The sequence below is a fragment of the Sapajus apella genome, unplaced genomic scaffold (genome assembly GCF_009761245.1).
Source record: "Sapajus apella isolate SASKATOON/1434 unplaced genomic scaffold, GSC_monkey_1.0 scaffold1, whole genome shotgun sequence".
Classification (NCBI taxonomy): domain Eukaryota; kingdom Metazoa; phylum Chordata; class Mammalia; order Primates; family Cebidae; genus Sapajus; species Sapajus apella.
In genome coordinates, this window is record NW_022436941.1 from 82,780,158 (window position 1) to 82,807,950 (window position 27,793).

Here is a 27,793-nt window from a genome sequence, read left to right on the forward strand (position 1 = left end):
GCTCTTTTTATGACTGGTTCTGTGACTATATAACAGGTTTTTTACATTGTCTGAGCGCATGAGAAAATCTCTACAGAGAATGGTGGTGGGCTGGTATGAAAGGGGCTATGTTTTAGCCCAGTGTGTTAAACCGTGGCCTGAATACAACTTATTAGTGTTTAATGGCTAAGGGTCATTTCAGATTTTAGCCTCTATGGCATTACACTGCCAATTAATGGACACTGAGTTCATCAATTTATTCAGTGCCTATTGATTGAAGGCCAGCTTCGTGCCCAGTACAGTGTTAGGTTCTGAGGATGCAAAGATAAATAAGATAATCCCTGCCCTCAAGGGCTCAGAGTCAATGAGGAATAAATAAACAAGATGTTATAATACATAATGATAAGTACAATAATGGAGGTTTGGAATATGTTCCCTTTGAGCAAAGAGAAGGGCCTTGTCTTAGATCTGCTGCATTGCAGATAAATGACTTGTCTGTTTACTCTTAGAGATGCAGAAAGGTCAGAGTTACCTGGAATTACTCATAGCTGCTGCTGCTGCTTTTTTTTTTTTTTTTTCCCCTTTTCCAACTTGATATAGGGCAGTAGGAGCCCAAGTAAGTACCAATGTTTATGACTTACTTGTGGGTGGTCCCACAACATCTAGAAGATTTAGATGGAACTGACAAAACTTTCTTTCTATATACCTGTGTTTTGCTGTTTAACAATCATTTAGAATATCTTTCTGTGCTGTGTGTGTTCCATTTTCCCTTTCAGACCTTTTCTCCACTCTGCTCTGTGGCTCTGGGAAATGACTTCTATGGGCTACATCAACTGAGCCCTTCCTTTTTGGTTTCAGGTTAGCTTTGCCCAGTGGGAGAGACATCAGAAGGGATCTCCCTAAGAGCTGGTTCCCTCTTGCTGGATTTATTGTTGCTAAAGCTGTTCTGTGAGTAGTTCACAACTCGTATTCAGTAATGGCCCTCTCTGACAGCCATCTATAGTTACAGATCTTTCTGGATTCTGATAACCCTTCCCTACCCACTTTAGACGTGGAGACAATAATGGCTTCCTGATGTTGCTAACCTAGAGGTACCCCACCATCTCTTGCTGTTTTCCCTAAACCCTACCTGTACCTTTTGAAATGTTCCTTCATTAAATTTTCTTGAATGCTTCATTTGAGTATGCTGTTTTTCTTGCCAGGATCCTACTGATAATGCTCATTTATATCTAAAACAGATTTGAGGTAGCTGCCCGTTCTGCATTAGAAACCAATTACAGTTGTCCTTAATGGCAAATGCAGACAGGAGCCCATGGGCTGCCATGCTGGCTTTCTTGGGAGGGAGAGGGCTATGGTTTCCTCAGCATGCTCCAAATGTGGTGTCATCATTATGTCAAATCAAAGTCAATGGGTTTAGAGTAAAATCTAGCAGCAAAAGCATTTGCCACCAATGCTAGGTGGTTGTTGGGTCCCTGTTGCTTGTTTTACCCCTTAAGGATACGTCTAAGGAGCAGTCCCTTTGTTAAGCCTCAATCTGGGTCCCTTCCTTAAAGGGGGAAAAAGCAAGTATTTTGGGAAGATTCTCACTTGCTAATAGTCCCCAGCATTTTGTGCCTTCCCTTTTCTCCTAACATTTATTTTTGTTCATTCACTCATATTCAGTACACATTTGTTAACTATATCATAGGTGCCAGACAGTGTGTTAAGCACTGAAGATAAAAATAAGTAAACAAGACATAGGACCTGTCGTGACCACTTGCTGTTTCTTCTCTTTAAAATTCTGTTAGACTTCTAAACTTCTTTTGCTTCTGATGAAAGTTTGTGGGTTTTGTTTCTCTGTTTTTTTCTCTATTATTCTAGCCACAGAGAGAGGGAAGGAATCTCAAAAAATGAACAAAAATTTGTCAAACTGGCATATTCTTGGGTCAGTCTAGAATCGTGTTACAAGGCTTTTTCTTTCTTTAATTGGGTAGTTTGGAACAAAAGCAGAGGCCTGGAGAAAATTGCTACTATTTGGCTCTAGTTGGTTTTATTCAGTTGAGTTTTAACTTAAATTTACCTTACTTGAAATAGAGTATAGAAATGTTCAGAAAACTTTCCCCTTATAGATTTTATGAAATGTAAATTCTTCTTTTATATTCACTTTGAATTACATCCTTTGGAAACTCAAGAATGTGCTATGGATCTTTGTTAATCTCTTTCTCGTTTAGTCGTTTTGGCTCTACCAAACTTTCTGATGTGTTACTTAGTTTGGGGAATCATTCTGATTCTTTTGGTTAAGAAATTGAAGTTAAAATTGGCAATGTATGCCATATTTTTTTTAAAAAGAAGTTGGCGGCAAAAGTCACTAAACTCCCAGATATTGAGTGAACTGATGAACGTTTCAGTTTTTATGGAAAAAAATTTGGAATGTTAATTATCTACTTCCTCCTAATTTAGGTGCCTTAATTCAACATTTGAAATGAAAATGTACAGTCTGTACAATCAGCTAATTAGGAAGTTACAGAGATATCAGCTAATTAGGAAGTTACAGAGATACTGCCTTGTCTCTTTTCTTCTTTTCAAAAAAAGCGTTTGCTATCCAGAGATCATGAATGGTGGCTACAAGTAGCATTCTTATCTTTCTATCCTTTTTTCTTCTTTTACCTTCCTTTTTATTGTCACTCTTCCCTCCCCACCCTACTTCCCTTCCTTCTGCTCATCTTCCTTTAATCTTCTTGCTGTTTAGGTTTAATGTGCAAATGGTTCAGGCAGGTTACTTTTTGCTCAACCGAAGCTAGTCTAAAATTGGGGGCCAGGTGTGGTGGCTCATGCCTGTAGTCCCATGACTTTGGAGGCTGAGGTGAGAGGATCTCTTGAGCCCCCTGGAGTTTGAGACCAGTCTGGGCAACATAGTGAGACCCCGTCTCTAATTTTTTAAACAAATAAAAATGATAAAATTGGGATTGACTTATTCTTTATAAACTATGAAAAACTAGTTATGTTTTTCTTTAAAATGTTAGGCAGCATAGTCTGGTAATGGACTATGGATTCAAATTTTAGCTTCTCCCTTCAGCTGTGTGACCTTGGGTAAGTTTCCTCTTTGTGCCTCTGTTCTTTAGCTATATAATGAAAGTACCTATGGTTATCTTAAATTAGTCAATATGTAAAGTGCCTTACACTTAATATACACTATGTATGTTTGTTAAGTAAAATAATCCTCTATAATCCTACCACCTGTAACATAATAATTATATTAGTAGAAATAACATCAATTAGTTTTGTATTAGGGACAAAAACACAAACTTTAAAATGTTTCTCATGAGTACTCATGGAATGCTTTTGATACTTAATGTTTTATTAGTTGTGTGAAAGCCACATACATGATTTCTAAGTAGTGGTAACTCCAGCCATGGTGAAAATTGATCTGTATAGGTCTGTGGTAGTGTGTAATTAAACAGATGGAAAAACTGTTATTTTATACAGTGATAAGTCCTGAATTTCAGCTTACCCCAGAAAGTGGAGTTAGCTACACTCTAGTCACCTTTTTATTGCTGAAGTCTTGGGGATGATTACTCCACTTATAAAAAAGTAGAGTTAATATTTCTAAAGCTTTTTTTTTTTGCGACAGAGTTTTGCTTTTATTGTCCAGGCTGGAGGGCAATGGCGTGGTCTCAGCTCACTGTAACCTTTGCCTCCCAGGTTCAAGCGATTTTCCTGCCTTAGCCTCCTAAGTAGCTGGGCTAATTTTTGTATTTTTAGTAGAGACGGGGTTTCACCCTGTTGACCAGGCTGGTCTGAAACTCAACCTTAGGTAATTCACCGGTCTTGGCCTCCCAAAGTGCTGGGATTACAGGCGTGAGCCACTGTGTCCAGCCCAATATTCCTAAAACTTATAAATGACCTTAATTGTACATCCTCATTTGTATAAATTCTATTATTTGAATTGCTCTTTGCAATTAAACAGGCAGCAAGGAAAAACTGTTGTGTAATACCTCTCTATATCCTCTCTCTCTCTAAACCAAGCTTGTCCAACCCATAGCCCACAGGCTGCATGCAGCCTAGGATGGCTTTGAATAGGGCCCAACACAAATTCATAAACTTTCTTAAAACATTATGAGATATTTTTTTGCAATGTTTTTAAAGCTTATCAGCTTTCGTTAGTGTTAGTGTGTTTTGTGTGTGGCCCAAGACAATTATTATTCTAGTGTGCTTCAGAGAAGCCAAAAGATTGGACTAAACTCTGCATCTAAACTCTGTTTTTCAAACATTTTGACATATGTTAAACTGAAATTGTTTTTAATGTTGTGTGAGCACAGTGTTGTTAAGTCTTTGACATTGCATCATGTTTTTGTTTATTAAGCACACATTATTTGCTTTAATACAATGCTAGAAGCTGGAAATACCAGTGTAAAAAAAGATAATACCTCCATACCAGTGATATAAGACAATTACAGGTGTTTGTAAAAGCTATGACAGAATTAAAGCAAGATTATAAGAAAGTTAGACATTTGGGGACTGCAATCTCAATGAAGGCTCTCTGAAGAGGGAATATTTGAATTGAGAGATATTGGACTTGAGATTTAAGGAACAAAATGAGTTGGCCATGGAGGAGCTGGGAAAAAATTCCAAGCATAGGGAGGAGCAGGTGTTGAGGGCAAAAGGAGAAAAAGGCATTTTGTCACAGAAAAGAGGCCATTGTGGCTGGAATATGGTATGTATCAATGGTATTTTTAATAGTGAATTTTGTACTTTTTTTTTTTTTTTTTGAGGTGAAGTCTCGCACTTCACCCAAGCTGGAGTGAGGTGGCGCGATATCGGCTCACTGCAGCCTTGCAAAATCCCACTTCCTGGGTTCAAGCAATTCTCAACCTCAGCCTCCTGAGTAGCTGGGATTATGGGTGCCTACTACCATGCCCGGCTAATTTTTGTATTTTTAGTAGAGACGGGGTTTCACCATCTTGGCCAGGCTGGTCTTGAACTCCTGACCTTGTGATCCACCCGCCTCGGCCTCCCAAAATGCTGGGATTACAGGTGTGAGCCACTGCACCCAGCCTGTAACTTTTATTTCTAAATGTCAGAATGGATAAAAATAATAACTGACATTTATGTAGTGCTCTCTAGGTTTGTGCAGCCTGTGCAGTCTTTCAACAACTCTCTCCGGAGCTTGGTCATCTGCATTCTGTAGATGATGGAAGTGAGGCCTGGGGAAATTGGGAAACTCACCCAAGGCAACCCAGCTAACAATGGTATAGTCAGGAATTAGGAAATGCATTTTTGAGGATTATAACTTTTGAATGCAGATTAACTAGTCTGTATTTTGGAAAGGTTGTAATAAATGGAGAGAGTGAAGTAGGGATGGCTAATGAGTACAAAAAATAGGTAGAATGAGTAAGATCTAGTATTTGATAGCGCAGCAGAGTGATGATAGTCAATAATAATTTAACTGTACATTTAAAAATAACTAAGTATAATTGAATTGTTTGTAATACAAAGAATAAATGCTTGAGGTGATGTATACCCCATTTACCTGATGTAATGATTATAAATTGTATGCCTCTATCAAAATATCCCATGTACCCCATATATATAATTTACGATGTACCTGCAAAAATTCAAAGTAAAAAAAAAATGGAGAAGGTGAGAAAGGCAAGATTGTGGGAATTCATTGGCTATAAAAACAATGATTATTTTTGGTGGCTTAAATATTTTATAATTATCTTAGTTTTATGTTTAACTATTATGATGTAGTTTCAGAGTCAGTTTCTGCTTACCATCTTGAGTGTGTCTGCTGTCTAAAAGAGGCACTTTAAAGTCGGGTGCAGTGGCTTATACCTGTAATCCCAGCACATTGGGAGGCTGAGGCAGGAGGATTGTTTGAGGTCAAAAGTTGCAGGTTGCAGTGAGCTGTGATTGTACCACTGCACTTCAGCCTGGGCAACAGAGCGAGACCATGTATCTATAAAAACAAAAAGAAGAGGCACTTTAATATTCCACATCTCAGATTTTCAATAACTATTAAGCATTAGCAATGAGGTTATATCATGCTGGAGGATGTAACTAATTTCCCCTATTCAGTAATATGCTCATAGACTTTCTTCAGATAGCATTGTTGTTATAGGCATTCCTTTCAGGTTTTCACAGGAAAGGAATACCTTTATCTTCCCCTGTATTTCAAATGAATCATGTGTATGAAGTTCAGAGTTACCAAATAGAATGCATTGGTAATGCATTCTAGCAGATGTAGTTAGAACCTCGTGATTTAGTCCTCAGTTGTCACTACTTGGAAATGTCTCCTGAGTCTTTTTCAGGGTGGGGTGTCCAGGAAAATGACGTATAGGAAATGTGTAGCGGATGAGCCCTTCAGTTAATTGGCAGCTTGTTAAACCAGGTTTTGCTTTGCCTTTTGGTTCATTTGTGTCAGTAGTAGGAGAGATGGGTTTGCTGTTTGGTGCTAGAGAGGTAAATGAGAAGAGAAGAAAGCATTATTTATTGACTGCCTAACATATGCCTCTGGTAAATGTTTCACATGAACTCATGTAATCATCACAAAACTCTGAGGTACACAGTATTAGTCTCATTTTATGCCCTACTTATCACTGGAGATACCAAAAATAGATATCCATTTTTCGATCAAGGGAAAAATATAACCCATGGATTTTTAATAGCTTATTACTTATGGTAGTAGACAGACTCATAGGAAATAATGATAAAACTGTATGATGTTATCAAGTGCCTGTTAGCACTGAAATTACTAAGAATGAGTGAGACAGGGTCACCATCCTCAAGAGGTACACAAAGCCTTGGAAGGTGAGATATGCAGGTATTTTAATCAAGTCTTTTTTTTTTTTTTTTGGAGATAGGGTCTTACTCTCTTGCCCAGGTTGAGTGCAGTGGCATGATCACAGCTCACAGTAGCCTTGACCTACCAGATGCAAGTGATTTACCCACCTTAGACTCCACGAGTATCTGGGACTGCAGGTGTGTACCACCATGCCTGGCTAAATTTTTTTTTTTTTTTTTTTTTTTTTTTTGAGACAGAGTCTTGCTCTGTCACCCAGGCTGGAGTACAGTGGTGCAATCTTGGCTCACTGCATCCTCTGCCTCCTGGGTTCAAGCGATCCTCCTGCCTCAGCCTCCCTAGTAGCTGGGATTATAGGTGTACGCCACCATGCCTGGCTAATTTTTTTATTTTTAGTAGAGACAGGGTTTCACCATGTTGGCCAGGCTGGTCTCAAACTCCTGAACTCAAGTGATTTGCCCACCTTGGCTTCCCAGGTGCTGAGATTACAGGAGTGAGCCACTGTGCCCAGCCCCAGTTAATTTTTGATTTTCTGTAGAGACGAGGTCTCACTTTGTTGCCCAGGTTGGTCTGGATCTCCTGGACTCAAGTGACTCAAGTGAACTCCTGGACTTCCAAAGTGCTGTGGTTACAGGTGTGAACCATTGTACTCCTCCTAAAGTCGATCTTTATTTCAAAACAATTTCTCCTGAAACCATTGCTGTTGCTAGACAGCAGAGATAATGTAAACTTTTGGGCACGTTATTTTTGGCTACTGCTAAATTCTGAAATAATTCCTGTAGATAGTTCACAAGGATATGAATCTATCCACATTAATAGGTGAAAACACTCTAACATGGGTGCTTAGGAAGTGTGTGGCACGTGATAGCCATTCAAATACTTGTTATATGAATGTGTAGGAAATATACTTGAGTCAGCCATTCTTCCAGGGTTTAAAGTCTAGCTCCATCTGTTACTAATTTGTGTGACGTTGGACAGGTCACCTCAACTCTTTATGAGTTTCCTCATCTAATGAGGAAAGAGGTGATGCTAATAGTGCCTTCCTCATGGTGCAATAAAATTAAATGAGATAATGCATGAGATAATGTAGGTGAAGTGTTTGGCGGAGTCCTGGCCTGCAGTAGGCACTCAAATGTTTTTGCTGTTGTTGTTATTAAGCTAATAAACCAATTTGGTACCACGGACACAGTCTGCTATTTAAATGTGATTTCATGTGTTGGTGACTTTTTTTTTTTTTTTTTTTTTGAGATGGAGTCTCACTCTGTTGTCCAGGCTGGAGTGCAGTGGCACGATCTCGGCTTACCACAACCTCTGCCTCCCGGGATTCTCCTGCCTCAACCTCCTGAGTAGCTGGGACTACAGGCATGCACCATCATGCCCGGCTAATTTTTGTATTTTTAGTAGCGATGGGGTTTCACTATGTTGGCCAGGCTGGTCTCAAACTCCTGACCTTGTGATCTACCTGCTTCGTCCTACCAAAGTGCTGGGATTACAGGCGTGAGCCCCTGCACCTGGCCGACTTTTTTGTTGTTGTTTAATTTGTCCTAGCTGCAGTTTAAACAGCATTGAAGTCAAAACCTGGTTTGTATTTCAGTTCCTAGTACTCAGATCATGGTGGGAAAGGTTTTAATTACTTCTAACTTATTTCTTTCTGGAATCAGATACCTCAGGTCTTCTGATTGTGCTTCTAGGTGAACAGTATTCCCACAGCTTATAGGCAAGGAACCTAAATGCAGTTCATGGTTGGAGAGAACAGCAAACTAGAAATCAAATAAATAAAGAATTGTGTGAGGTGAGAGCATGGTTTGAATAGTAATAACTTCTCTTAGTCCTCAGCTTCTAAAACATGAAGATTTCATTTCTTGACTAGAAATTTGTCAAGAGCTAACTTAAAGTACAGGCTGAATGAGCTAAACATTGCCACTTCTCATCATAATTTATCCTTTATTCTTTCTATAGGGTTTAAGAAGATGTATGTAATGATTACAGCCATTTATAGTGTTCCAGGATTGTCGTAATTTTAGGTAACTGTCTTCTTCAGAAAGGTAGCTTGTTAAATAGATGACTAAATGTAATTAAAATTCATACTTTTATACTTTTTTTTTTTAGATGGAATTTCACTCTTGTCTAGGTTGGGGTGCAATGGTGTGATCTCGGCTCACTGCAACCTCTGGCTCCCTGGTTTAAGTAATACTCCTGCCTCAGCCTCCTGAGTAGCTGAGATTACAGGTGCCCGCCAGCACACCCAGCTAATTTTTTGTATTTTTAGTAGAGATGGGGTTTCACCATGTTAGCCAGGCTGGTCTTGAACTCTTGACTTCAGGTGATCCACCCACCTTGGCCTCCCAAAGTGCTGGGATTACAGGTGTGAGCCACCGTGCCAGGCTATTTTTTTCTTAAAATTTTTTAAAAAACAAACTTTTAAGAGAACATCTTGATTTGATCTGGAAAAGATCACTAGCATAGTTATGCACTGTAGCAGAGGGAAGTGACATTTGTTGTATTTTATTATTTTTCAAAGGGCATGAATAAGAGAAAGGAGTTTTAAATGTGCTCCTTTCCAACTATTGTCTCTGTCTAACCCAGTAGCCACTTGGAGAAAAGGTTTCTTAAATTGTGATGTTATCAAAACTTGTTAGGCAGGTTATGGATAATGCTCAACTTTATGACTAGTGTGCATATCTATATTAAAATTTACCTTATGTCCCACAGTATGAATGAAATTCTCAGTGTTGCCATTGAATGTAGTCTAATTATTAACCAAATCTGAAAACCAGTAATTACCCCCTGTGAAGTTAAGTTTTTTTTCATGGATTTCCCCCCTGCCTTCCTTAGGATTTGACAGTGTAGATAATTTTTTAGTGAGTGGCAATGAGTTTGAACCCTTTATTTAAAGAGTTCAAAGTGTAATCATAGTAGTAAAAACAGTTGGTTTGAAAGTCAGATTCTGGTCTTGCCTCCTCTATTCTCTGTGATCTCATGGACAAGATCCCATGGCTGCTTCATTTACTGATACATAAATTATAATGAGAATAATGTGTTCCTTGTTTATCTCTCAGGATCATAGTGGTAAATGAACCTCACTTTTAAGGAGAGTCATCTTGCAGCAGTTGACAACAGTGGACTCAGGGTAGGAAGACAAAGAGCACATGGCGTATAAGGGGCTATTTTGAGCCACTGCAGTGGACTTATGGGAGATCAGTTATAAAGTTAGCCTGGATAAGAATGGGGTGAGTGCTACTGTCAGCAGAAAATAGGAAAAAGTTGAAGACCGAAGTATTTAGAAAGTGGTAATATAGGAAAATGAGCCCTGACACAAAGTAGTATAGGCCTCCTGCCTGGCTTTGGTTACATATGTTTCTTCTCATAAGAAAGGAGACAAAGATGAGAGTAGGAAAAGGAAAATTATAAAATGAGAAAAGGCCAGACATGGTTCATGCCTGTAATCCCAGCACTTTGGGAGACTGAGGCAAGCAGATCACCTGAGGTCAGGAGTTCGAGACCAGCCTGACTAACATGGTGAAACCCTGTCTCTACTAAAAATACAAAGTTAGCTGGGCATGGTGGTGCATGCCTGTAATCCCAGCTACTCGGGAGGCTGAGGCAGGAGAATTGCTTGAACCTGGGAGGTGGAGGTTATGGTGAGTAGAGATAGTGCCACTGCACTCCAGCCTGGGCAACTACAGGGAAACAATGTCAAAAAAAGAAAAAAAAAAAGAAAGAAAAGAAAAAAGTAAATATTGCCAGTAGGTCTGTTTTTGCGTTTTAAGAGCACCTTGGAAGAGAATGAGGCTTTTTTGAGAGGAAAGAGGATTCATCATGAGGACATGCTTTAGAAGGTCAGAGACTGCAGTACAATAAAGAGATCATGATAGAGATTTTAAGTTAGATTAAGTCTAGAATCACATTGATAGTGATTTACATTGCTTGAAGTAGGGAATTTGCTCTTTAGGTTGGTCAGTTAATTAGGTCCGTATTCAAGATTTGCTAGAAAAAAGAGCAACTCACTTGAAGAACTTGTGGTGGTAGCTCTTATTTCATATCCTCATATGTTTCATTATTAAGAATGAAATATTGGGCCTAGCGTTGTAACTCACACCTGTATTCCCATCACTTTGGGAGGCAGAGGTGGGCAGGTCGCTTGAGCCCAGGAGTTCAAGACCAGCATGGGCAACATGGCAAAACCTTGTTTCTACCCAAAAAACAAAACAAATTAACTGGGCTTGGTGGTGCGGACCTATAGTCCCAGCTAACTTGGGGGTTTGAGGTGGATCACCTGCACCTGCAAAGGTTGAGGCTGCAATGAGTTGTGATTGCGCCACTGCACTCTAGCCTGGATGACAGAGTGAGACAGGGTCTTGAAAAAAGTAAAAAAAATAAATATTTGATTTGGAAGATAGTGTAATTTGGTCGAATATTTTGTAAATTAAAGTTGTTGTAAAAGCAGAGAAGTTTGAAATTTTGAACTGTCAAATCAAATAGAACTGTAGCAGAAGTGTTATAGTTGATATAAGAGTAGCCATAATCATGTTTTAGTGAATTATCTGACTTATAGTGAATTATAAGAGATAGACATATTAATACTTTCTGCAATAAAGAATGTAAATGAGTACTATTTGAGTGGGCTACCATTATATTTATGTAAGCTATAATTACCCAAAGAACAGAGGAACAGAGTGTTGTACCATTTTAAAGAGCTTAGAATGCTAGAATGATTCTTACCTTGCAATTCAACAGAAGATTTTGTATTAAGATATGAAACAAATTTCCATTTATTTTTACTATTATATAGATATTTTGCAGAATTCTTTTGTGTTCATGGGATGCATAAAGTTTGACTATGGACACTGCAAACATACAGGTCTGAGTTTGAATCTCAGTTCTGTCACCAATTGCTTGGGTAACTTACCTGAGTTCACAATTTCAGTTTCTTTATCTGAAAAGGGCTGTGTCTTCATTTGTATGTTCTCCTTGGCATGTGGCCCACTGACCGTTACACAGTAGACATTTGTTTACTCCACAAATATCTGTTGCTCATATACTGTGTGCCAAGCACTGTTTTAGGTAATAGAGATACAACCAATCATACAAATAAATATTAAAAATGAACCAATAAGTATTGTAAAGGAGAAGTATGGGTGTTGTGATAGTTTATAATAAGGGGTCTAAAAAAAGGAGAATTGGGTAGCTTTTAAAAATGGTTACTTTGGGGGCAGGGTAGAATCATAGATTAGAGCTAAGAAATAATGGATATAGAGAGATCAGTTAGGAAGCTGCTTTAACAGTCCAAGTGAGGCAGGTAGTGAGACTAAAGAGGTGGTGGTGACTGATGGTGGAAATGGAGAAAAGTAGATACATTTCAGCGGTATTTGGGAAGTAAAGGATACCTGTCTTGGTGACATGTTGAAGGTGGAGCGTAGGAGAGAGAGAAATGTCAAGAATAATTCTGAAGCTTCTGGCTTGTATAATTGAACATATGTTGGTTCCTGCCAATTACTGAGCTGGAGAGTACTAGATAAGAACCTGGTTTGATAGGAAGGGGGGTGGGGAGGAGATAGTTTGGTTTGGGTCATGTAATGTTTAAGATGCTTTTGAAATATTTAACTGGAAGTATCAAGTTCTCATTTGGATAAGTGGTTCTAGGGCTCAGAGGAATGGTCAGACTTTTGAGAATCATTAGCATATTTGTGGTAATAGAAGCCATGAGAATTGATGAAATTTCAGGAAAAAGGTATGATGTGAAAAGGGAAGAAGATGTAGTACTGAGCTTTGACAAACACTGACATTTCAGATTGGCTGGAGGAAATAAAGACCACCAAGACTGAGAAGCAATGCCTTAAAAACCAGGAGAGTGTTTCTGGAATCCAAGTGGAGAGAGTGGTAATGATTTACATTCTTCTGAAGGGTCAAGCAAGATAAAGACTGGAGAGTGTCCACTGGGTTTAGTTACACAGAGACCATTTATAACCTTATGTAAAGCCATTTCAGTAGTGAGTTGGAAGCTGAAAGAAATGGAAGTACCTGGGTATAGATTATTCTTTGAGAAAGTTGAATTGAGAAAGAAGGGAGAATGTGGTAGCTTAAGGAAGAAGACACTCAAATATTGGCTGAGTGAATACATGTGCAACATGAACCTCCTTTAGAAAATAACAAGCACAGGCTAACAGGATCATCTCTGAGAAGGATGGGAGGAAGATCTGTTAGGGATATCAGTTGAAACATGAATCGTCTGGGGATCAGTTTTTCATGGTTTCTTATGATGTGCCAGATGGGGGAATAATAATCTTTCAAGAAGGAGAAATGTCATTTTTAGAACAATGGTATAGGAATAATTGACTGCCCTTACAGAACCCTAATTGCTGAGAATTTGATACATTGTTTTTCAGCTATCACCAACAGTTGGAAAGAGTCTGGGATTTGGAGCCTGATATTCAAAATTTCATAATCCTGCTTTGCTATTTCCTTGTGTTAGGTTGCACAGTTGATTGTTTAGTCCTAAAGAGCTTCAGTTTCTTCATTTGAGCGAATACTGTCTACTTCACTGATTTGTTAAGACAATATGAGAATCTATGTAAATAAAGTAGCAGGTAGTTAGTAGGCACTCAGTAAGCTGATGTCTACCTATCCTCTTTTCTTTCTTCTTATGGTAACAGTTGTTAATTGTGTAGTTTCAGCATTGTAAGTTTGCTCTTAGCCTCAAAGGAATAATTTGTAGGAATCCTTCCTTCTTTGGTTTATCTTCTGTGTAAAATAACTTGAATGATACAAGCATATGTTTTTGGGGAAATGGAAATATGATTTGCTACTGTAATAATCATAACATAAGTATTTTGACAGACTTTTTTGGCATGTATGCCTTATATTTGTGTGCCTTTAAAAAAAAGTGTGTGTGTTTTAAACAAAGCTTACTAATTTAGATATGCCAATTTGGTAACTTCCTGCCAAAGTAAGAGTTTTTATGTTTTCCTTCTGAGACACACCTTAGTATGACTTTATTTTAGTTTCTGGACCCTTGCCATTTGACATAACTTCAAACTAGACATGATGGACCCACATAAATTCTTTTAAGATTTAAAATTTTTTTATGGTGGGAGGATATGAACTTTCAAAAGCAGTTAGGTGTCAGGTCTGGATTTTATTTGGTTGTTTAATTTTTGTTTTGTTTTGTTTTGAGACAAGGTCTTCCTCACTCTGTTTTCCAGGCTGGAGTACAGTGGTGTGATCACAGCTCACTGCAGCCTTGACCTCCAGGGCTCAATTGATCCTCCCACCTCAGCCTCCTGAGTAGCTGGGATTACAGGTGCATGCCACCACACCTGGATAATTTTTGTACTTTTTTTTTTTGTAAAGATGGGGTTTTGTTATGTTGTCTAGGCGAGTGTTACACTCCTGGGCTCAAGTGATCTGCCTGCCTTGGCTTACCACGCCTATAATCCCAAAGTGCTGGGATTATAGGCATGAGCCATTGTCCCTGGCTATTTAAAATTTTGTTTGTATTTTTAATTCTCAAATTTTTTTTCTACACATATTTTAAACACTGAGATAACTAATTTTATACTAAAATGATTGAAATGAAGTCAGTCTGATTTCTGTAAGTTTGATTGCTAAAGCAGTCTCCTTAAAGGTGTTAAAATGTGCTCTCAGTCACCACCCTACACAACCTCTGTCTCCCAGGCTGGAGTCCAGTGGCCCAAACATGGCTCACTGCAGGCTTGACCTCCTATGCTCAAGCAATCCTCACATCTCAGCCTCCTGAGTAGCTGGAACCACAGATATGCACTGCCACGCTTGGCTAATTTTTAAAATTTTTGTAGAGTCCTGGTCTCACTGTGTTATCCAGGCTGGGCTCAGGAGATACTCTCACCTCTGCCTCCCAAAGTGCTAGGATTACAGGCATTAGCCACCACTCCTAGCCTGTGTATGAATCTTTACAGAAATTGATTACCCTATTTTTATAAGAGCATTAAGATTTGCCAGCTTTATTCAAGAGTTAATATAGGCCGGACACAGTGGCTCATGCCTGTAATCCCAGCACTTTGGGAGGCTGAGGCAGGCGGATCACCTGAGGTCAGGAGTTTGAAACCAGCCTGGCTAACATGGTAAAATCCTGTCTCTATTAAAAATGAAAAATAAAACATTAGCTGGGTGTGGTGGTGCCCACCAGTAGTCCTCGGCTATTTGGGAGGCTGAGACAGGAGAATCGCTTGAACCCTGAAGGCAGAGGTTGCAGTGAGCTGAGATTGTCCTACTGTACTCCAGCATGGGCCACAGAGTGAGACTCTGTCTTAAAAAAAAAAAAATTCAATATAGTAGTAAATATATACTTGTTATTCTTTGGAATATGGGCCTTACTATGGAAAAGGAGAAATTATTTCTTTCCCACTTACTAATAAGGGAGACTTCATTGGTTAAGGGAATTTTGTGGGTGGAATTGCTAAGACTGGAAATCTCATTGTTGGTTCAAAGAGAGAAGAAACTTAACCATGTGTTCTCACCTGAATATAGGATGCTTTGTTTTACAAGCTTAAATAATATCTGGACAAAACTCTGCAGGTCACAAGTTCTTTAAAAACTAAATAAACTCTATAGAAACTGTGCTTCAAAGGGGAGCCTTCTCCTTGATTCACTATCCTGCCTTGTCTTCTGAAATTTACTGGTTTTTGACAAGCCTTTGAAGAAAGACCACTAAAATACAGCGTTGTTAATATTTGATGAGGTGTTCTTGTACATCTGTTACAAATTTTCCAAGTTAAAAATTACTTTTCTATTAGAGGAGCTCCCCATACCTTGTTTCTTTCCCCAAAGGTGTGTGTGTGTGTGTGTGTGTGTGTGTGTGTGTGTGTGTGTGTGTGTGTGTGTGTGTAGTTTATAATTTATTTTACTCTTGACTTTGGAAACATATTTCATTGTATAGATTTGGCACAATCCACTTTTTAACTCCAATTTTTAGATATTTGAATGTTCGATGGTATGGAATACTGTTATTAATAAGTTCTATGTTAGATTTTTTCTCTTTTTTTCTTCTTTTTTTGAGAGCCTCACTCTGTTGCCCAGGCTGGAGTGTGGTAGCATGATCTCACCTCACTGCAACCTCTACCTCCCGGGTTCAAGTGATTCTCCTGCCTTAGCCTCCCAAATACCTGGGATTACAGGTGCCTGCCACCACACCTGGCTAATTTTTATATTTTTAGTAGAGATGGGATTTTACCATGTTGATCAGGCTGGTCTTGAACTCCTGATCCCAGGTGATCTACCCACCCCAGTCTCCCCAAGTGCTGGGATTACAGGTATAAACCACCTCACCCAGCCAGCTTTCTTTCTTTAAAAATATTCTGATTCTTGAATTTTCTTCTTTTCTTAATTTTTTTGAGATGGAGTTTCACTCTTGTTGCCTAGGCTGGAGTGCAGTGGCATGATCTCTGCTCACTGCCACTTCCGCCTCCCTGATTCAAGTGATTCTCCTGCCTTAGCCTCCCGAGTAGCTGGGATTACAGGTGCCTGCTACCACGCTCAGCTAATTTTTTGTATTTTTATTAGAGTAGGGGTTTCACCATGTTGGCCAAGCTGATCTTGAACACCTGACCTCAGGAGATCCACCCACCTCGGCCTCTAAAAGTGCTGGGATTACAGGTGTGAGCTACTGTGCCTGGCCTCCTAATTTTCTAAAATTAACATGTATTAAATTGTTAAAGGCTAAAAAGCCCAGAAAAGAAAATAAATATCATTAGTAATCTCACCATCATCCAAAGATGACCCCTTTAACATTTTGGTTGCTTATCTTTCCAGTACTTTTTAATGTCCATATACCCACATTTTTTAAAAAACTCATGCTTAAAAAAAAAAAAAACCAAGTTGGGATATTACTGCATATATTTACATATATATATAGTAATTTTTAATATAATCTTCTCTCAAATTTTAATGGTTATATGGTATTTCATTGCATGTATTTGGTATAAGTCACTTTGCTCCCGTTTTTGGATCTTTAGGTTATTTGCAGTTGTTGCGCCATTATGCTGTGTACAACATCCTTGTGGAAACTTTGGAAAACCTGGGGTTGTCCATCTCAGACTCTTTCACTGTACACTGTCCTTTTCAACCTACTTCTTCTTTTCCAGTAATTCCTTTAACAACAAGATCAGATCAGGTGAACAGATTATTCTTCAAACAATTTACTGACTATTAGGCAATGAATATGACACATTTTATTTGCAGAGATAAAGAATTTCAATAATAAATTAAGTGTTGTGATAGGTTTATATATGTGTAAGGTCCATGGGAGCTCAGAAAGAGAGCAGGTGTTGTGAGGGCAGTAGGCAGAGTAGAAAGATCAGGTAGTAAGCATTTATTAATTCTCTTAATGTGCCAGGCTCTAAGGCACATTACTAAGCTCTTAGTTTGCAGCAGTTCTTGGAGGTGCATAAATAGTATTTATTCTTACTTACCAGATGAGGAAAGTGAGCTTAGGTAAGTAGTTTGCCCAAGCTCCCACAAGTAGTAACTAGGAGAATGCCGGAAATAAACCCAGCCAGATATATTTGACTACCTAACTCTGTCCAGTACTCCACCCTGGCACACCAAAGGATTGGTTCTGCCAGTAGCTGAACAGAAGCTAGAGTGGCAAGTAGGTGTTAGCTAGGTGGAGGGGGTGGGGTTATTGTATAGAGTATATTGAGAGGTTTGAAATAGGTACGAGGAGTAGGTGAGATGAAGCTTAAGCTAACATTTAATTGTTGTATTTTAAAAATTTATGTACAGTAAGATTTATTCATTTAGTGTACAGTCCTGTGAATTCAGACAATATGGAATTTAGTCATGTAACGAGATAGAATCAAGATACAGAATTGGTCTGTTACCTCTCCGAGTTTCCGCATTCTTCTCGTTTGTAGTCAATGCCTCCCACCGGCCTTGACTTCTGGCAAACAGTGATATGTTCTCTATCCTATATGTCATGTAAATGGAATCATAAAGCTTACAGTATATAGCCATTTGAATCTAGTCTCTTTCACATAGCATAATGCATTTTTGATTATGCCAACTACTGTGATGTAAATGTTACTGTACAGTTTTGCTGTAGGTTTTTGTCCCTTTCTAAATGTGCTGATATCACCCCTAACCCTAGTTCCACGTAAACAGAATTTTTTTTTGGTGGCAAAATATTAAGTTATAGCTTCAAATACCAAGGAAGCCCTAAATAGTTTCCTGATAAGTGGCCAGGAGAAAGTAAAATTGGAAAATATCAGCTGTGTCTTCCAGTACCCTTTACGTCAGTTATCTCCTTGCTTTTGGCATATAAATATCACATGGACAGTTTACCACTGATTGTGACCTTTGCCATCTTGAGAAAGAAAGGGAACAGCTGTTACTATGAGGGAGTGGAAGGGATTAATGTGGAAGGAATTCCTGGCCAGTTGGCACTGTTTTCTTGTGCCTTTTTGGGAAGTGAATGACAGGTGAGAAGATTTGCTTTTTTGTTTTTGTTAGTGTTTAAATAAATAGGTTAAGTTGTTTTTTATTTGTGCAGAAATCTGAGAGTCCATAGTGAAGTAACCTGCCCTATTTGTTCTTGATTTTTTAAAAGCTCATTAAATATATACACAAATTTATTGTGTCTTAATGATCTAAGCTACTCCAAGGTTGAGGATATATTGTAGGTGATTATTGACTCAAAACCACAAATGTAAAAACTATCTTTGGCAAGTGTCACTTATATCCTATATCCCAAGTGCTTTTTCTCCTTTTTATCCTAATTTTAAAATAAAAAAGATAATGAAGTACTTTTTATAATAAAACCATGTCAGCCACAGAGGGATGGTGACTGTAAGCTAAGTGACCAGAATGTAGGTGCCTCTAAAAGTTCAGGGTGCACTGTTCTTTGCACTCTTGCCTGTTAACACTTTTCATAACGTCTCTGTGAATCACACTTAAATATACTTTACAGTGCTCTCTACCGATGATCCCTCTCACCTGCCACCAGGCTCTGCCCCTTCCCTACCAATGCCTTTCACAAATTCATTGTCCTGAAGCACAGTTTTCATTAAGCCCTTTCTTGCTCAAGAACCAGTATTGATTTTTCATTACTTATTTAAACATACACAAATTGTTTACCTGAAATTGAAAACCTTCATGTTGTAGTTTTGCTTTGCCCATTCATATTTATTTCTCTTTGTTACTTATACCCCCCTACCTTACTTTAGTGAGATCATCCTGTTTTTTTCAGTTGTCTAACAGCAGATTGAGTTCAGTTACCTTTTTTTTTTTTGAGATGGAGTTTCGTTCTTGTTGCCCAGGCTGGAATTCAGTGGCACAATCACAGTTCACCGCAACCTTCGCCTCCTGGTTCAACCGATTCTCTTGCTTCAGCCTCCCTAGTAGCTTGGATTACAGGCATGCGTCACCATGCCTAACTAATTTTTGTATTTTTAGTAGAGATGAGGTTTCTCCATATTTGTCAGGCTGATCTCGATCTCCTGAACTCAGGTGATCCGCCTGCCTTGGCCTCACAAAGTGCTGGGATTACAGGTGTGAGCTATTGTGCCCGGCCTCAGTTACCAATTTTTAATTCACTTCTAATTCCATTTCTGATTGTAGTTGTTTTGACTAGTTTTTTCTACTCTATTAAAAGCTCTAGTTGTTCTCTGCTCTCCTCACTTATCTGACTCTAAAATCTTATAAATAGTACTCACTTTACTTAGAAGGTTTTAGAGTCAAATAATTACAGATTGGAATCCTGAGTGCACCACTTAACTGCTGAAGCTGACAACCATTGTACACCTGGATCTTCCCTTCCCCTGCCTATGACTCCTCATTGTCTTGGTCCCTCCCATAGACCTCTCCAAGATCCCTCAACTAAAAGCTTGAAGCAGAACCCAGCTTGTCTAGCACTAGCTAGTGCCTGTTCTGAATGGCCAATGCTGGTATAAGTATGAGTTGTTAAATGTTTTTAATTTCACCCTGCTTGTTAAATGTATGATTTTAATTAAGTTACTTGTGCCCTCTGAGCCACTCCCTGAACTTTAAAACGGGGATAATAATACCTGTTTTACAGGATGACTGTTCATTCATCAAATATTTGTTGAAGGCCTGCCTTTTCTAGGCAGTGACTTAAGTACTTGGAATATATTGGTGAACAAAACAAAAATGTCTTTGCCTTCTTGGAGCATGTGTTTTAGAATTATGAGGATTCAATGAAAATAAATATTAAGTATGGTGCCAGACACATGAGGTATCCACAGTGTCTTATCTCACTTTCTTCCCCTTTGCCATACTGTTTCCATCAGGTCCAAAGGGAATGGATAAGGAGAAGAAATAAACTTCTTCATTGATTTTTATAGCTGTGTAGGATAGCAAGCCCTGGGTCCTCTTTGGGGAGGTCATGCAAACTGGACATGGCCTTCTGTCAAGAATTATTAGACCTGACACGGTGGCTCACACCAGTAATCCCAGAACTTTGGGAGGGTGAGGCAGGCAGATTGCTTGAGGCCAGGAGTTTGAGACCAGCCTAGCGAAACCCCATCTCTACTGAAAATACAAAAATTAGCTGGGTGTGGTGGCATGTCTGTAATCCCAACTATTCCGGAGGCTGAAGTCATGAGAATTGCTTGAACCTGGGAGGTGGAGGTTGCAGTGAGTTGAGATTGTGGACTGCACTCCAGCCTGGGCAACAGAGTGAGACTGTCTCAAAAAAAAAAAACCCAGAGGGCTCTCGGTCTCATTGACTCAATTGGGCTTGAATCCCAATTCTGCAACCTAAGTGGTGTTAGGCAGGTTTCCTCATTTTCAAAATGATACAATAATAATATTTACCTTTTAAACTTACTGAAGGATTAGAAAGCTGTAACACCTAGCATGCTGTCATGGCATAAGGTGGGGGTTAAGTAAAAAGTAGCTACTGTTATTAACATTTTTGAAAAGTGCTCCTTCATTTTCCTTGCTCTCTTTCATACTCTTCGTCCTATTTTCTGGATAGTTCATTTCTTCTTAGATGGCTGATTTTCTGTTTTCTTTCCAAGGTTATGGATCATGCCACTTTTTCCGAGTGATCTTAAAGTCTCATGGCTTCAGCTATTTCCTTTATAACGGATAATTCCAGATATTCATCTTCAGTCTGTATTCTTTTCTGAGTACTGTATGTGAATGTCTTGGTGTGTGCTAGACATAAAACACTTGCCAAATGATCAGGAATGATAATCAGCCTACAGAGGAAACAAGCTGTCTTACCTGGCAAACTTTGTAGTTTCACTTATTAAGTTAAGTTTTGAATGACTTTCTTTACCCTTGGACATCTAATTATCTTTTGTAAAGAATGGGAAGAGAAGGCCAGTCCTTGTGGCTCATGCCTGTAATCCAGGCACTTTGGAGGCCAAGGCGGGTGGATTACTTGAGGTCGGGAGTTCAAGACCGGCCTGACCAACACGGCAAAACTCTGTCTTTAAAAAAAAAAAAAGAATGGGAAGAGAACCTTTTCTGTTCAGAAATAGTACATAACTTGATTAGTAGGAGAATTTTTCACGTGATTCTGGAAAGAATTTGCAACACCTGTTTCCAAAGAAAGCAAGAAATATATTGCATATTTTTCTCCCCAGAATGTATTTTGTCTAAACTGAATTGGACACAAAGAACATTCCTTAAGTTTGGAATAAATAAACTTTCTTAAAACTGCTTAGGTAACAAAGTAGTAAAGAGCCAAAAAATTTTATTTACTTCTAACCTTTGACTACCAGAAAGAGAAAATGAAAGGGTTCATGGAAGCAAACTTCACAGAAGTAACTGTAGACTTACTTGTCAGATCCAAATATGCATGTAGAAAAATGCACAAACATGGTTAAATTTACAGATGCTGGAATTTTTGGGGAGAATGGAATGTGTTTCTTACATATTAGTTTTATTTATTACCTTTTTGGTAAAAAGTCAGCTCCTAGAAGCAATTCCTTCCCTGTTTATTTTTCTCATAAATTTTACTGAGGTTTCAACTTTTCTCTTCCATAGTTTGCAGCAGGATGGCTACTTAGTCAATTCTACTAGGGTAAGATTTATTCTATGTATCATATGGAATAACTCTACCCGGTATCATATAGAATAACTCTACCCGCACGCCAGTCTAACTAACAGAAGAAAATAATATACAGATCAGTATACAGAAAATCTGTATACAGTTCAGTTTAGATCCATAGATCCTGAATTAAAAGGGGCCTAAGAGATAATGTCATTCTTCTTTCTCATTTATACATAAGGAAACTGAGACCCTGGAAGTTAGACTCCTTTCCTAAAAGAAAGGCTGTATAATGTGGTGAAAACGAAGGAGCACTTTTCAAAAATGTTAATAATAGTAGCTACTTTTTACTTAAACCCCACATTATGCCATGACAGCATGCCAGGTGTTACAGCTTTCTGTACACACAGACAGAAAGTTACAGCTTTTTTTGTTGTTGTAGTTTGTTAAAATTTTGTTTTCCCTGCTTACCAACTGTGTAATACTGTTTATCTGCCTTAGTATACACTCAAGTGCGGTGCACTTGGGTGAGTTACTTAGTGTCTCTGAGTTTGATGAAATTTAATTAGTGCCTTTTTTTTTAAAGCAATTTGCTGTATTTGTGTCTTCTTTTATATTCTTAAGCTAAAGCAGGACTGACCATTTCATTAACCTGTTTAAAAAAAGACATTTGGTTTTGTTGATTAGTCTTTTCCTTTATTTTTTATTTCTTTAATTTCTGTTCTATATTGATTTTAGTTTCTTGAGCTTTAAAAAATAATGGTGTTTTTTGTTTGTTTGTTTGTTTTTGAGACAGAGTCTCCCTCTGTTACCCATGCTGGAGTGCAGTGGTGCAATCTTGGCTCACTGCAACCTCTGCCTCCCGGGTTCAAGCGATTCTCCTGCCTCAGCCTCCCGAGTAGCTGGGACTACAGGTGCACACCACCACACCCAACTAATTTTTATATTTTTAGTAGAGATGGGGTTTCACCATGTTGGCCAGGCTGGTCTCGAACTCCTGACCTCAAGTGATGTGCCTGCCTCGGCCTCCCAAACTGCTGGGATTATAGGCATGAGTCACTGTGCCTGGCTCTGCCTCTTGGGTTCAAGTGATTCTCCTGCCTCAGCTTCCATAGTAGCTGGGAGTATAGGCACACGCCATCACGACTGGCTAATTTTTGTATTTTTAGTAGAGATGGGGTTTTGCCATGATGGCCAGGTTTGTCTTGAACTCCTGACTTCAAGTGATCCACTCACCTCAGCCTCCCAAAGTGCTGGGTGTGAGCCACTGCACCCAGCCAGTTTCATTAATTTCTAATGTAGGAATTTAAGGGTTTACAATTTTCATGTGTGGTATTTCAGCTGTATCCTTTAAGATTTGACTTGTAGTATTTTCCTTGTTCACTTTTAACTATTTTGTTATTTACCTTTTGACTTTCTTGACCTATGATGATTCATTGACTTAAGTTTTCAAACATAGATATTTTGGGGAGACTGTATTTTTTTTCTCCATTACAGATTGTTAAGATTAGAGATAATATAGAGGCAAATACCTGGCAAATAGTAGATACTCAATAAATGTTTTCACCTTTCCTTAAAGAAATAAACTTCTGCTATTTGTTTGTGTGTGTGTGTATGTAGAGATGGGACTCTCCCTATGTTGTTCAGACTGTTCTCTAACTCCTTGCCCCAAGTGATCTTCCTGCCTCGGCCTTCCAAAGTGTTGGGATTACAGGCATGAGCCACTGGGACTGGCCTAACTTCTGCTTTTGAAATGAGAATGGGAAATATAAAATTGCCAATAAGTGTAAATAATACTAAAAATGACTTTAGTTCTGCATTATAGCCAATTGAGATGAAGTACAGGGAATATAAGCGTTTGATAGGAAGAGGGTAAAATTGGGAGGAGGGAAGGGAGAGAAGGAAATTTAGCCCTTCTAATTTCCTTCTCTAGAATTTAGATATGATGGCTCATGCCTGTAATTCTAGCACTTTGGGAGGCTTGAGGCAGGTACATCACTTGAGACCAGGAGTTTGAGGACAGCCTGGGCAACATGGCAAAGTCCTGTCTCTACATAAAACACAAACATTAGCTGGGCATGGTGGTGTGCACCTATAGTTTGAGCTACTCAGAAGGCTATGGTAGGAGGGTTACCTGAGCTTCAGAGATTGGGGCTGTGGTGAGCCATGATGGTGCCGCTGCCCTCAAGCCTGGGTGACAGAGTGAGATACTGTCTTAAAAAAAAAAAGAAGGAAAGTTAGGGGAAAAAGTAGAAATATCAAGTTAATTCTAGTATTCTTCGAAGTCATATTCTGCTGAATAGTCTGTGGGCTTCAACATACCAGTTATTTTAGATTATATTTCTTACACTTTAGTAATAGAAGTATCCTTAGATGACCTTTAGTGTGTGTGTGTGTGTGTGTGTGTATATGTAAGTGTATGCAGGTGCATGTTGCCCAGTATGGCAAAAAAATTTTTGTTTTTGAGGAAAGGGTCCATAGTTTCATTAGAGTCCTTTTTTTTTTTTTTTGGAGACAGAATCTTGTTCTGTCTCCCAGGCTGGAGTGCAGTGGCGCGATCTCAGCTCACTGCAACCTCCATCTTCTGGGTTCAAGCAGTTTCCTGCCTCAGCCTCCCGAGTAGCTGGCACTACAGGAATGTGCCACCACACCTAGCTAATTTTTGTATTTTTAGTAGAGATAGGGTTTCACTATGTTAGCCAGGCTGGTCTCAAACTCCTGACCTCAGGCAATCTGCCCACCTTGACCTCCCAAAATTACAGGCGTGAGCCACCGCGCCCGGCCATTAGAGTCTTAAAGAGGTCCATAATCCCCAAGAAATTAAGAACCACTTTTTACTTCCTCCCTCCCTCCCTTCCTTCCTCCCCTTCTTCCCCTTCTCCCCCTTCCTTTTCTTTCTTTTGAGACAGAGTCTTGCCCTGTTGCCCAGGCTGGAGTGCAGTGATTTGACCTCTGCTCACTGCAACCTCTACCTCCCTGGTTCAAGTGATTCTCTTGCATCAGCCTCCTGAGTAGCTGGGATTACAGGTGCATGTCACCATGCCAGGCTAATTTTTGTATTTTTTAGTAGAGACAGGGTTTTGCCATGTTGGCCAGGTTGGTCTTGAGCTCCTGACCTCAGGTGATCCGTGGCCTCCCAAAGTGCTGAGATTACAGGCATGAACTACTGCGACCGGCCAAGAACCACTACTTCAGAATTCATTAGTTGAGACAAATTGAGAAGCTTAACAGGAAATAATTAGTTTTTTCCTGCTGTAATAGTAATGACTACTTCCCACTTGAGTGAGATTTGGTGTTCCTTATAATTCCTCACATTAGAGCCAGATGACCAGGCAATATAGTAAGAACAGGATTTGGCTTTTACTGAAGTGCAACTTAAAACTACCAAATGTGATATTTTATAAGCATAAATATTGTAATACTTGGTATGAATTACAAAAATGTAAATGCCTTTGATAAGTATAATTTTTATGCAGCTATGCCAAGCATTTTGGCCTCATCTGAAAGTAGGAATCATCCTGGGAGCAAGAGGAGGAAGCAGTTGGTAGCTGCAATGGAGAAAGGATACTGTAAAGGGGAGCTTTGGATAGCCAGAAAACAGGAAGACATTGTTTCGATAGAGATGAAAGGTTTTACCCCAGGACAAAAGAATACGGAAGACCCAAGGTTGATGAGAGAAGTAGGAGGGTACTCAGACATACTTGACTGGTAGGAAGGCTTCATTGCCTTAAAAGAGAAGCCAGCTCAGGATTCTAAAATTTGAAGGATGCAGCACTGATAGGTTCTTCAGAGGAAGCAGCTAAACATATGCACACAGGGGAGTTATTTTTCTGAGCATTGGCTCACAATAAAACCTACGTTTACTCAAGTACTTTATAATTATTCCCTCTTACGATTCTGGAATCAAAATTAATTAGTACCTTGTGTTAATATGTTTTGGAAATTTAATGCTCTGTCAGTTTATTTTTAACCCCCTAAATATGCATTATCCAGTATAAGATCCATTAGCTGCATGTAGCAATTTGAAATTAAATTAATTAAAATTTAATACAATTACAAGTTCAGTCCTTCAGTCACACTAGCCATATATCAAGAGCTCAGTAGCCTCATGTGACTAGTGGCTACTGCATTGGACAGCACATTGTACTGGACATTTCTTTTATCACTGAAAATTTTATTGGCTAGCACTGCCCTAAATAAAATCATTTATTTTCTTTCCTTTTTCTCCCATTAGACAAAAGCTGGTTTATATTAATATGTAATTAACTTTGATATTTCAAAATAAAAAACTTAAAGGCTTATTGGAATAATATTCTTTTGCTCTTTTTTTTTTTTTTTTTTCCCCGAGACAAGAGTCTTGTTCAGTCACCAGGTGCCAGGCTGGAGTGCAGTGGCGCGCTCTTGGCTCACTGCAGCTTCGCCTCCTGGGTTCAAGCAATTATTCTGCCTCAGCTTCCCGAGTAGCTGGGACTACAGACACGCGCCACCACGCCCAGCTAATTTTTCTATTTTTAGTAGAGACAGGATTTCACTGTGTTGGCCAGAATGGTCTCAATCTCTTGACCTCGTGATCCGCCCGCCTCGGCCTCCCAAAGTGCTGGGTATTACGGCACCCGGCCGATTCTTTTGCTCTTTACATAATTAAAAAGACGGTTCCACTCTTTTATAATGATCTGCCTGAGTGCCATTATTTTATAAGATTTTTCAAGAAGTGGTGACTAAAATAAAGCACTATTATGACTTGTATTCATTCCCTTCTGCCGAACTCTTGAGTCGCAAGGTTATTTCTCCTCTCTCTATAAGCATGTCTGTAAAGGCCCAAAATGTTATAACAAATTTCTGATTTAAAAGTTAGTGACTGGCCGGGTGCTGTGGTTCACGCCTGTAATCCCAGCACTTTGGGAGGCCGAGGTGGGTGGATCACGAGGTCAAGAGATCGAGACCATCCTGGTCAACATGGTGAAACCCCGTCTCTACTAAAAACATTAGCTGGGCATGGTGGCGCGTGCCTGTAATCCCAGCTACTCAGGAGGCTGAGGCAGGAGAATTGCCTGAACCCAGGAGGCGGAGGTTGCGGTGAGTGGAGATCATGCCATTGCACTCCAGCCTGGGTAACAAGAGCAAAACTCCGTCTCAAAAAAAAAAAAAAAGTTAGCGGCTGGGCATGGTGGCTCACGATTGTAATCTCAGCACTTTAGGAGGCTGAGGAGGGTGGATCACCTGCGGTCAGGAGTTCGAAACCAGTCTGGCCAACATGGTGAAACACCATCTCTACTAAAAATACAAAACTAGCCATGTGTGGTGGTGTTTGCCTGTCATCCCAGCTAGGCAGGAGGCTGAGGCAGGAGAATTGCTCGAACCCAGGAGGCTGAGGTTGCAGTGAGCCAAGATCACACCATTGCACTCCAGCCTGGGCAACATAAGTGAAACACTGTCTGAAAAAAAAAAAAAAGAATAGCTTTGTTTCATACATTTTTAAGGAAGTCATCATAGATCTCTAAAGTTGCAAGAGAGAGAAAATTCTCAAAGTAATTATTCTGCTATAGGCCTACTTCTCCCAGAACCTATCAATCAGGCATAAAGGCTAAAATATTAGTTTTTACTGCTTTGTGTTTTAACGGAATAAGGAAATAGACTTTTCTTTTGCTCTGTTTTCAATCTCTTTACTATAGGTAGGACTTTTTCAGCTGAATTGTATGAATAATTTCAGGAAAAGGATAACACGGATGATTTCAGATAAGTAATAGGCATAATTTCAAGAAACAAAAAATGTTTTCGTTGTGATAAAGCATTCTAAACACTTCCTAAACATCTTTAGAATCTACCTCTTTTTCCTGTTCCCACTATTGTTTCTTTGTTTCAGGCCCTTGACATCTCTCTATACCCTAGTATTTTTTGCCTCTGGCCTTGCCCTCTCTTTTGTCTTCACACTGTTTTTTTCTTTACACAGCTCTTTTCACAGTCCCTCCATTAGAATACAGATTGGATTGTGTGTCTCTTTGTTACCCACAGAATAAAAATTCAAATGTAATGATTTTGGT

The 27,793-nt window shown here is 39.1% G+C and overlaps 1 protein-coding gene and 1 long non-coding RNA gene across 4 annotated transcripts in view; one reads left to right on the forward strand and one right to left on the reverse strand.

The window, feature by feature from the left end:
- Positions 1 to 27,793, forward strand: part of PLPP1 (phospholipid phosphatase 1) — a 113,231-nt gene that overhangs the window by 17,174 nt on the left and 68,264 nt on the right. The window lies entirely within an intron of this gene.
- LOC116553365 lies at positions 3,790 to 26,440 on the reverse strand. The gene is made up of 3 exons (XR_004269723.1): positions 26,366 to 26,440; positions 10,854 to 10,859; positions 3,790 to 3,824 (listed from the first exon to the last, which is right to left on the reverse strand). It is a non-coding gene; the product is annotated as an uncharacterized LOC116553365 (long non-coding RNA).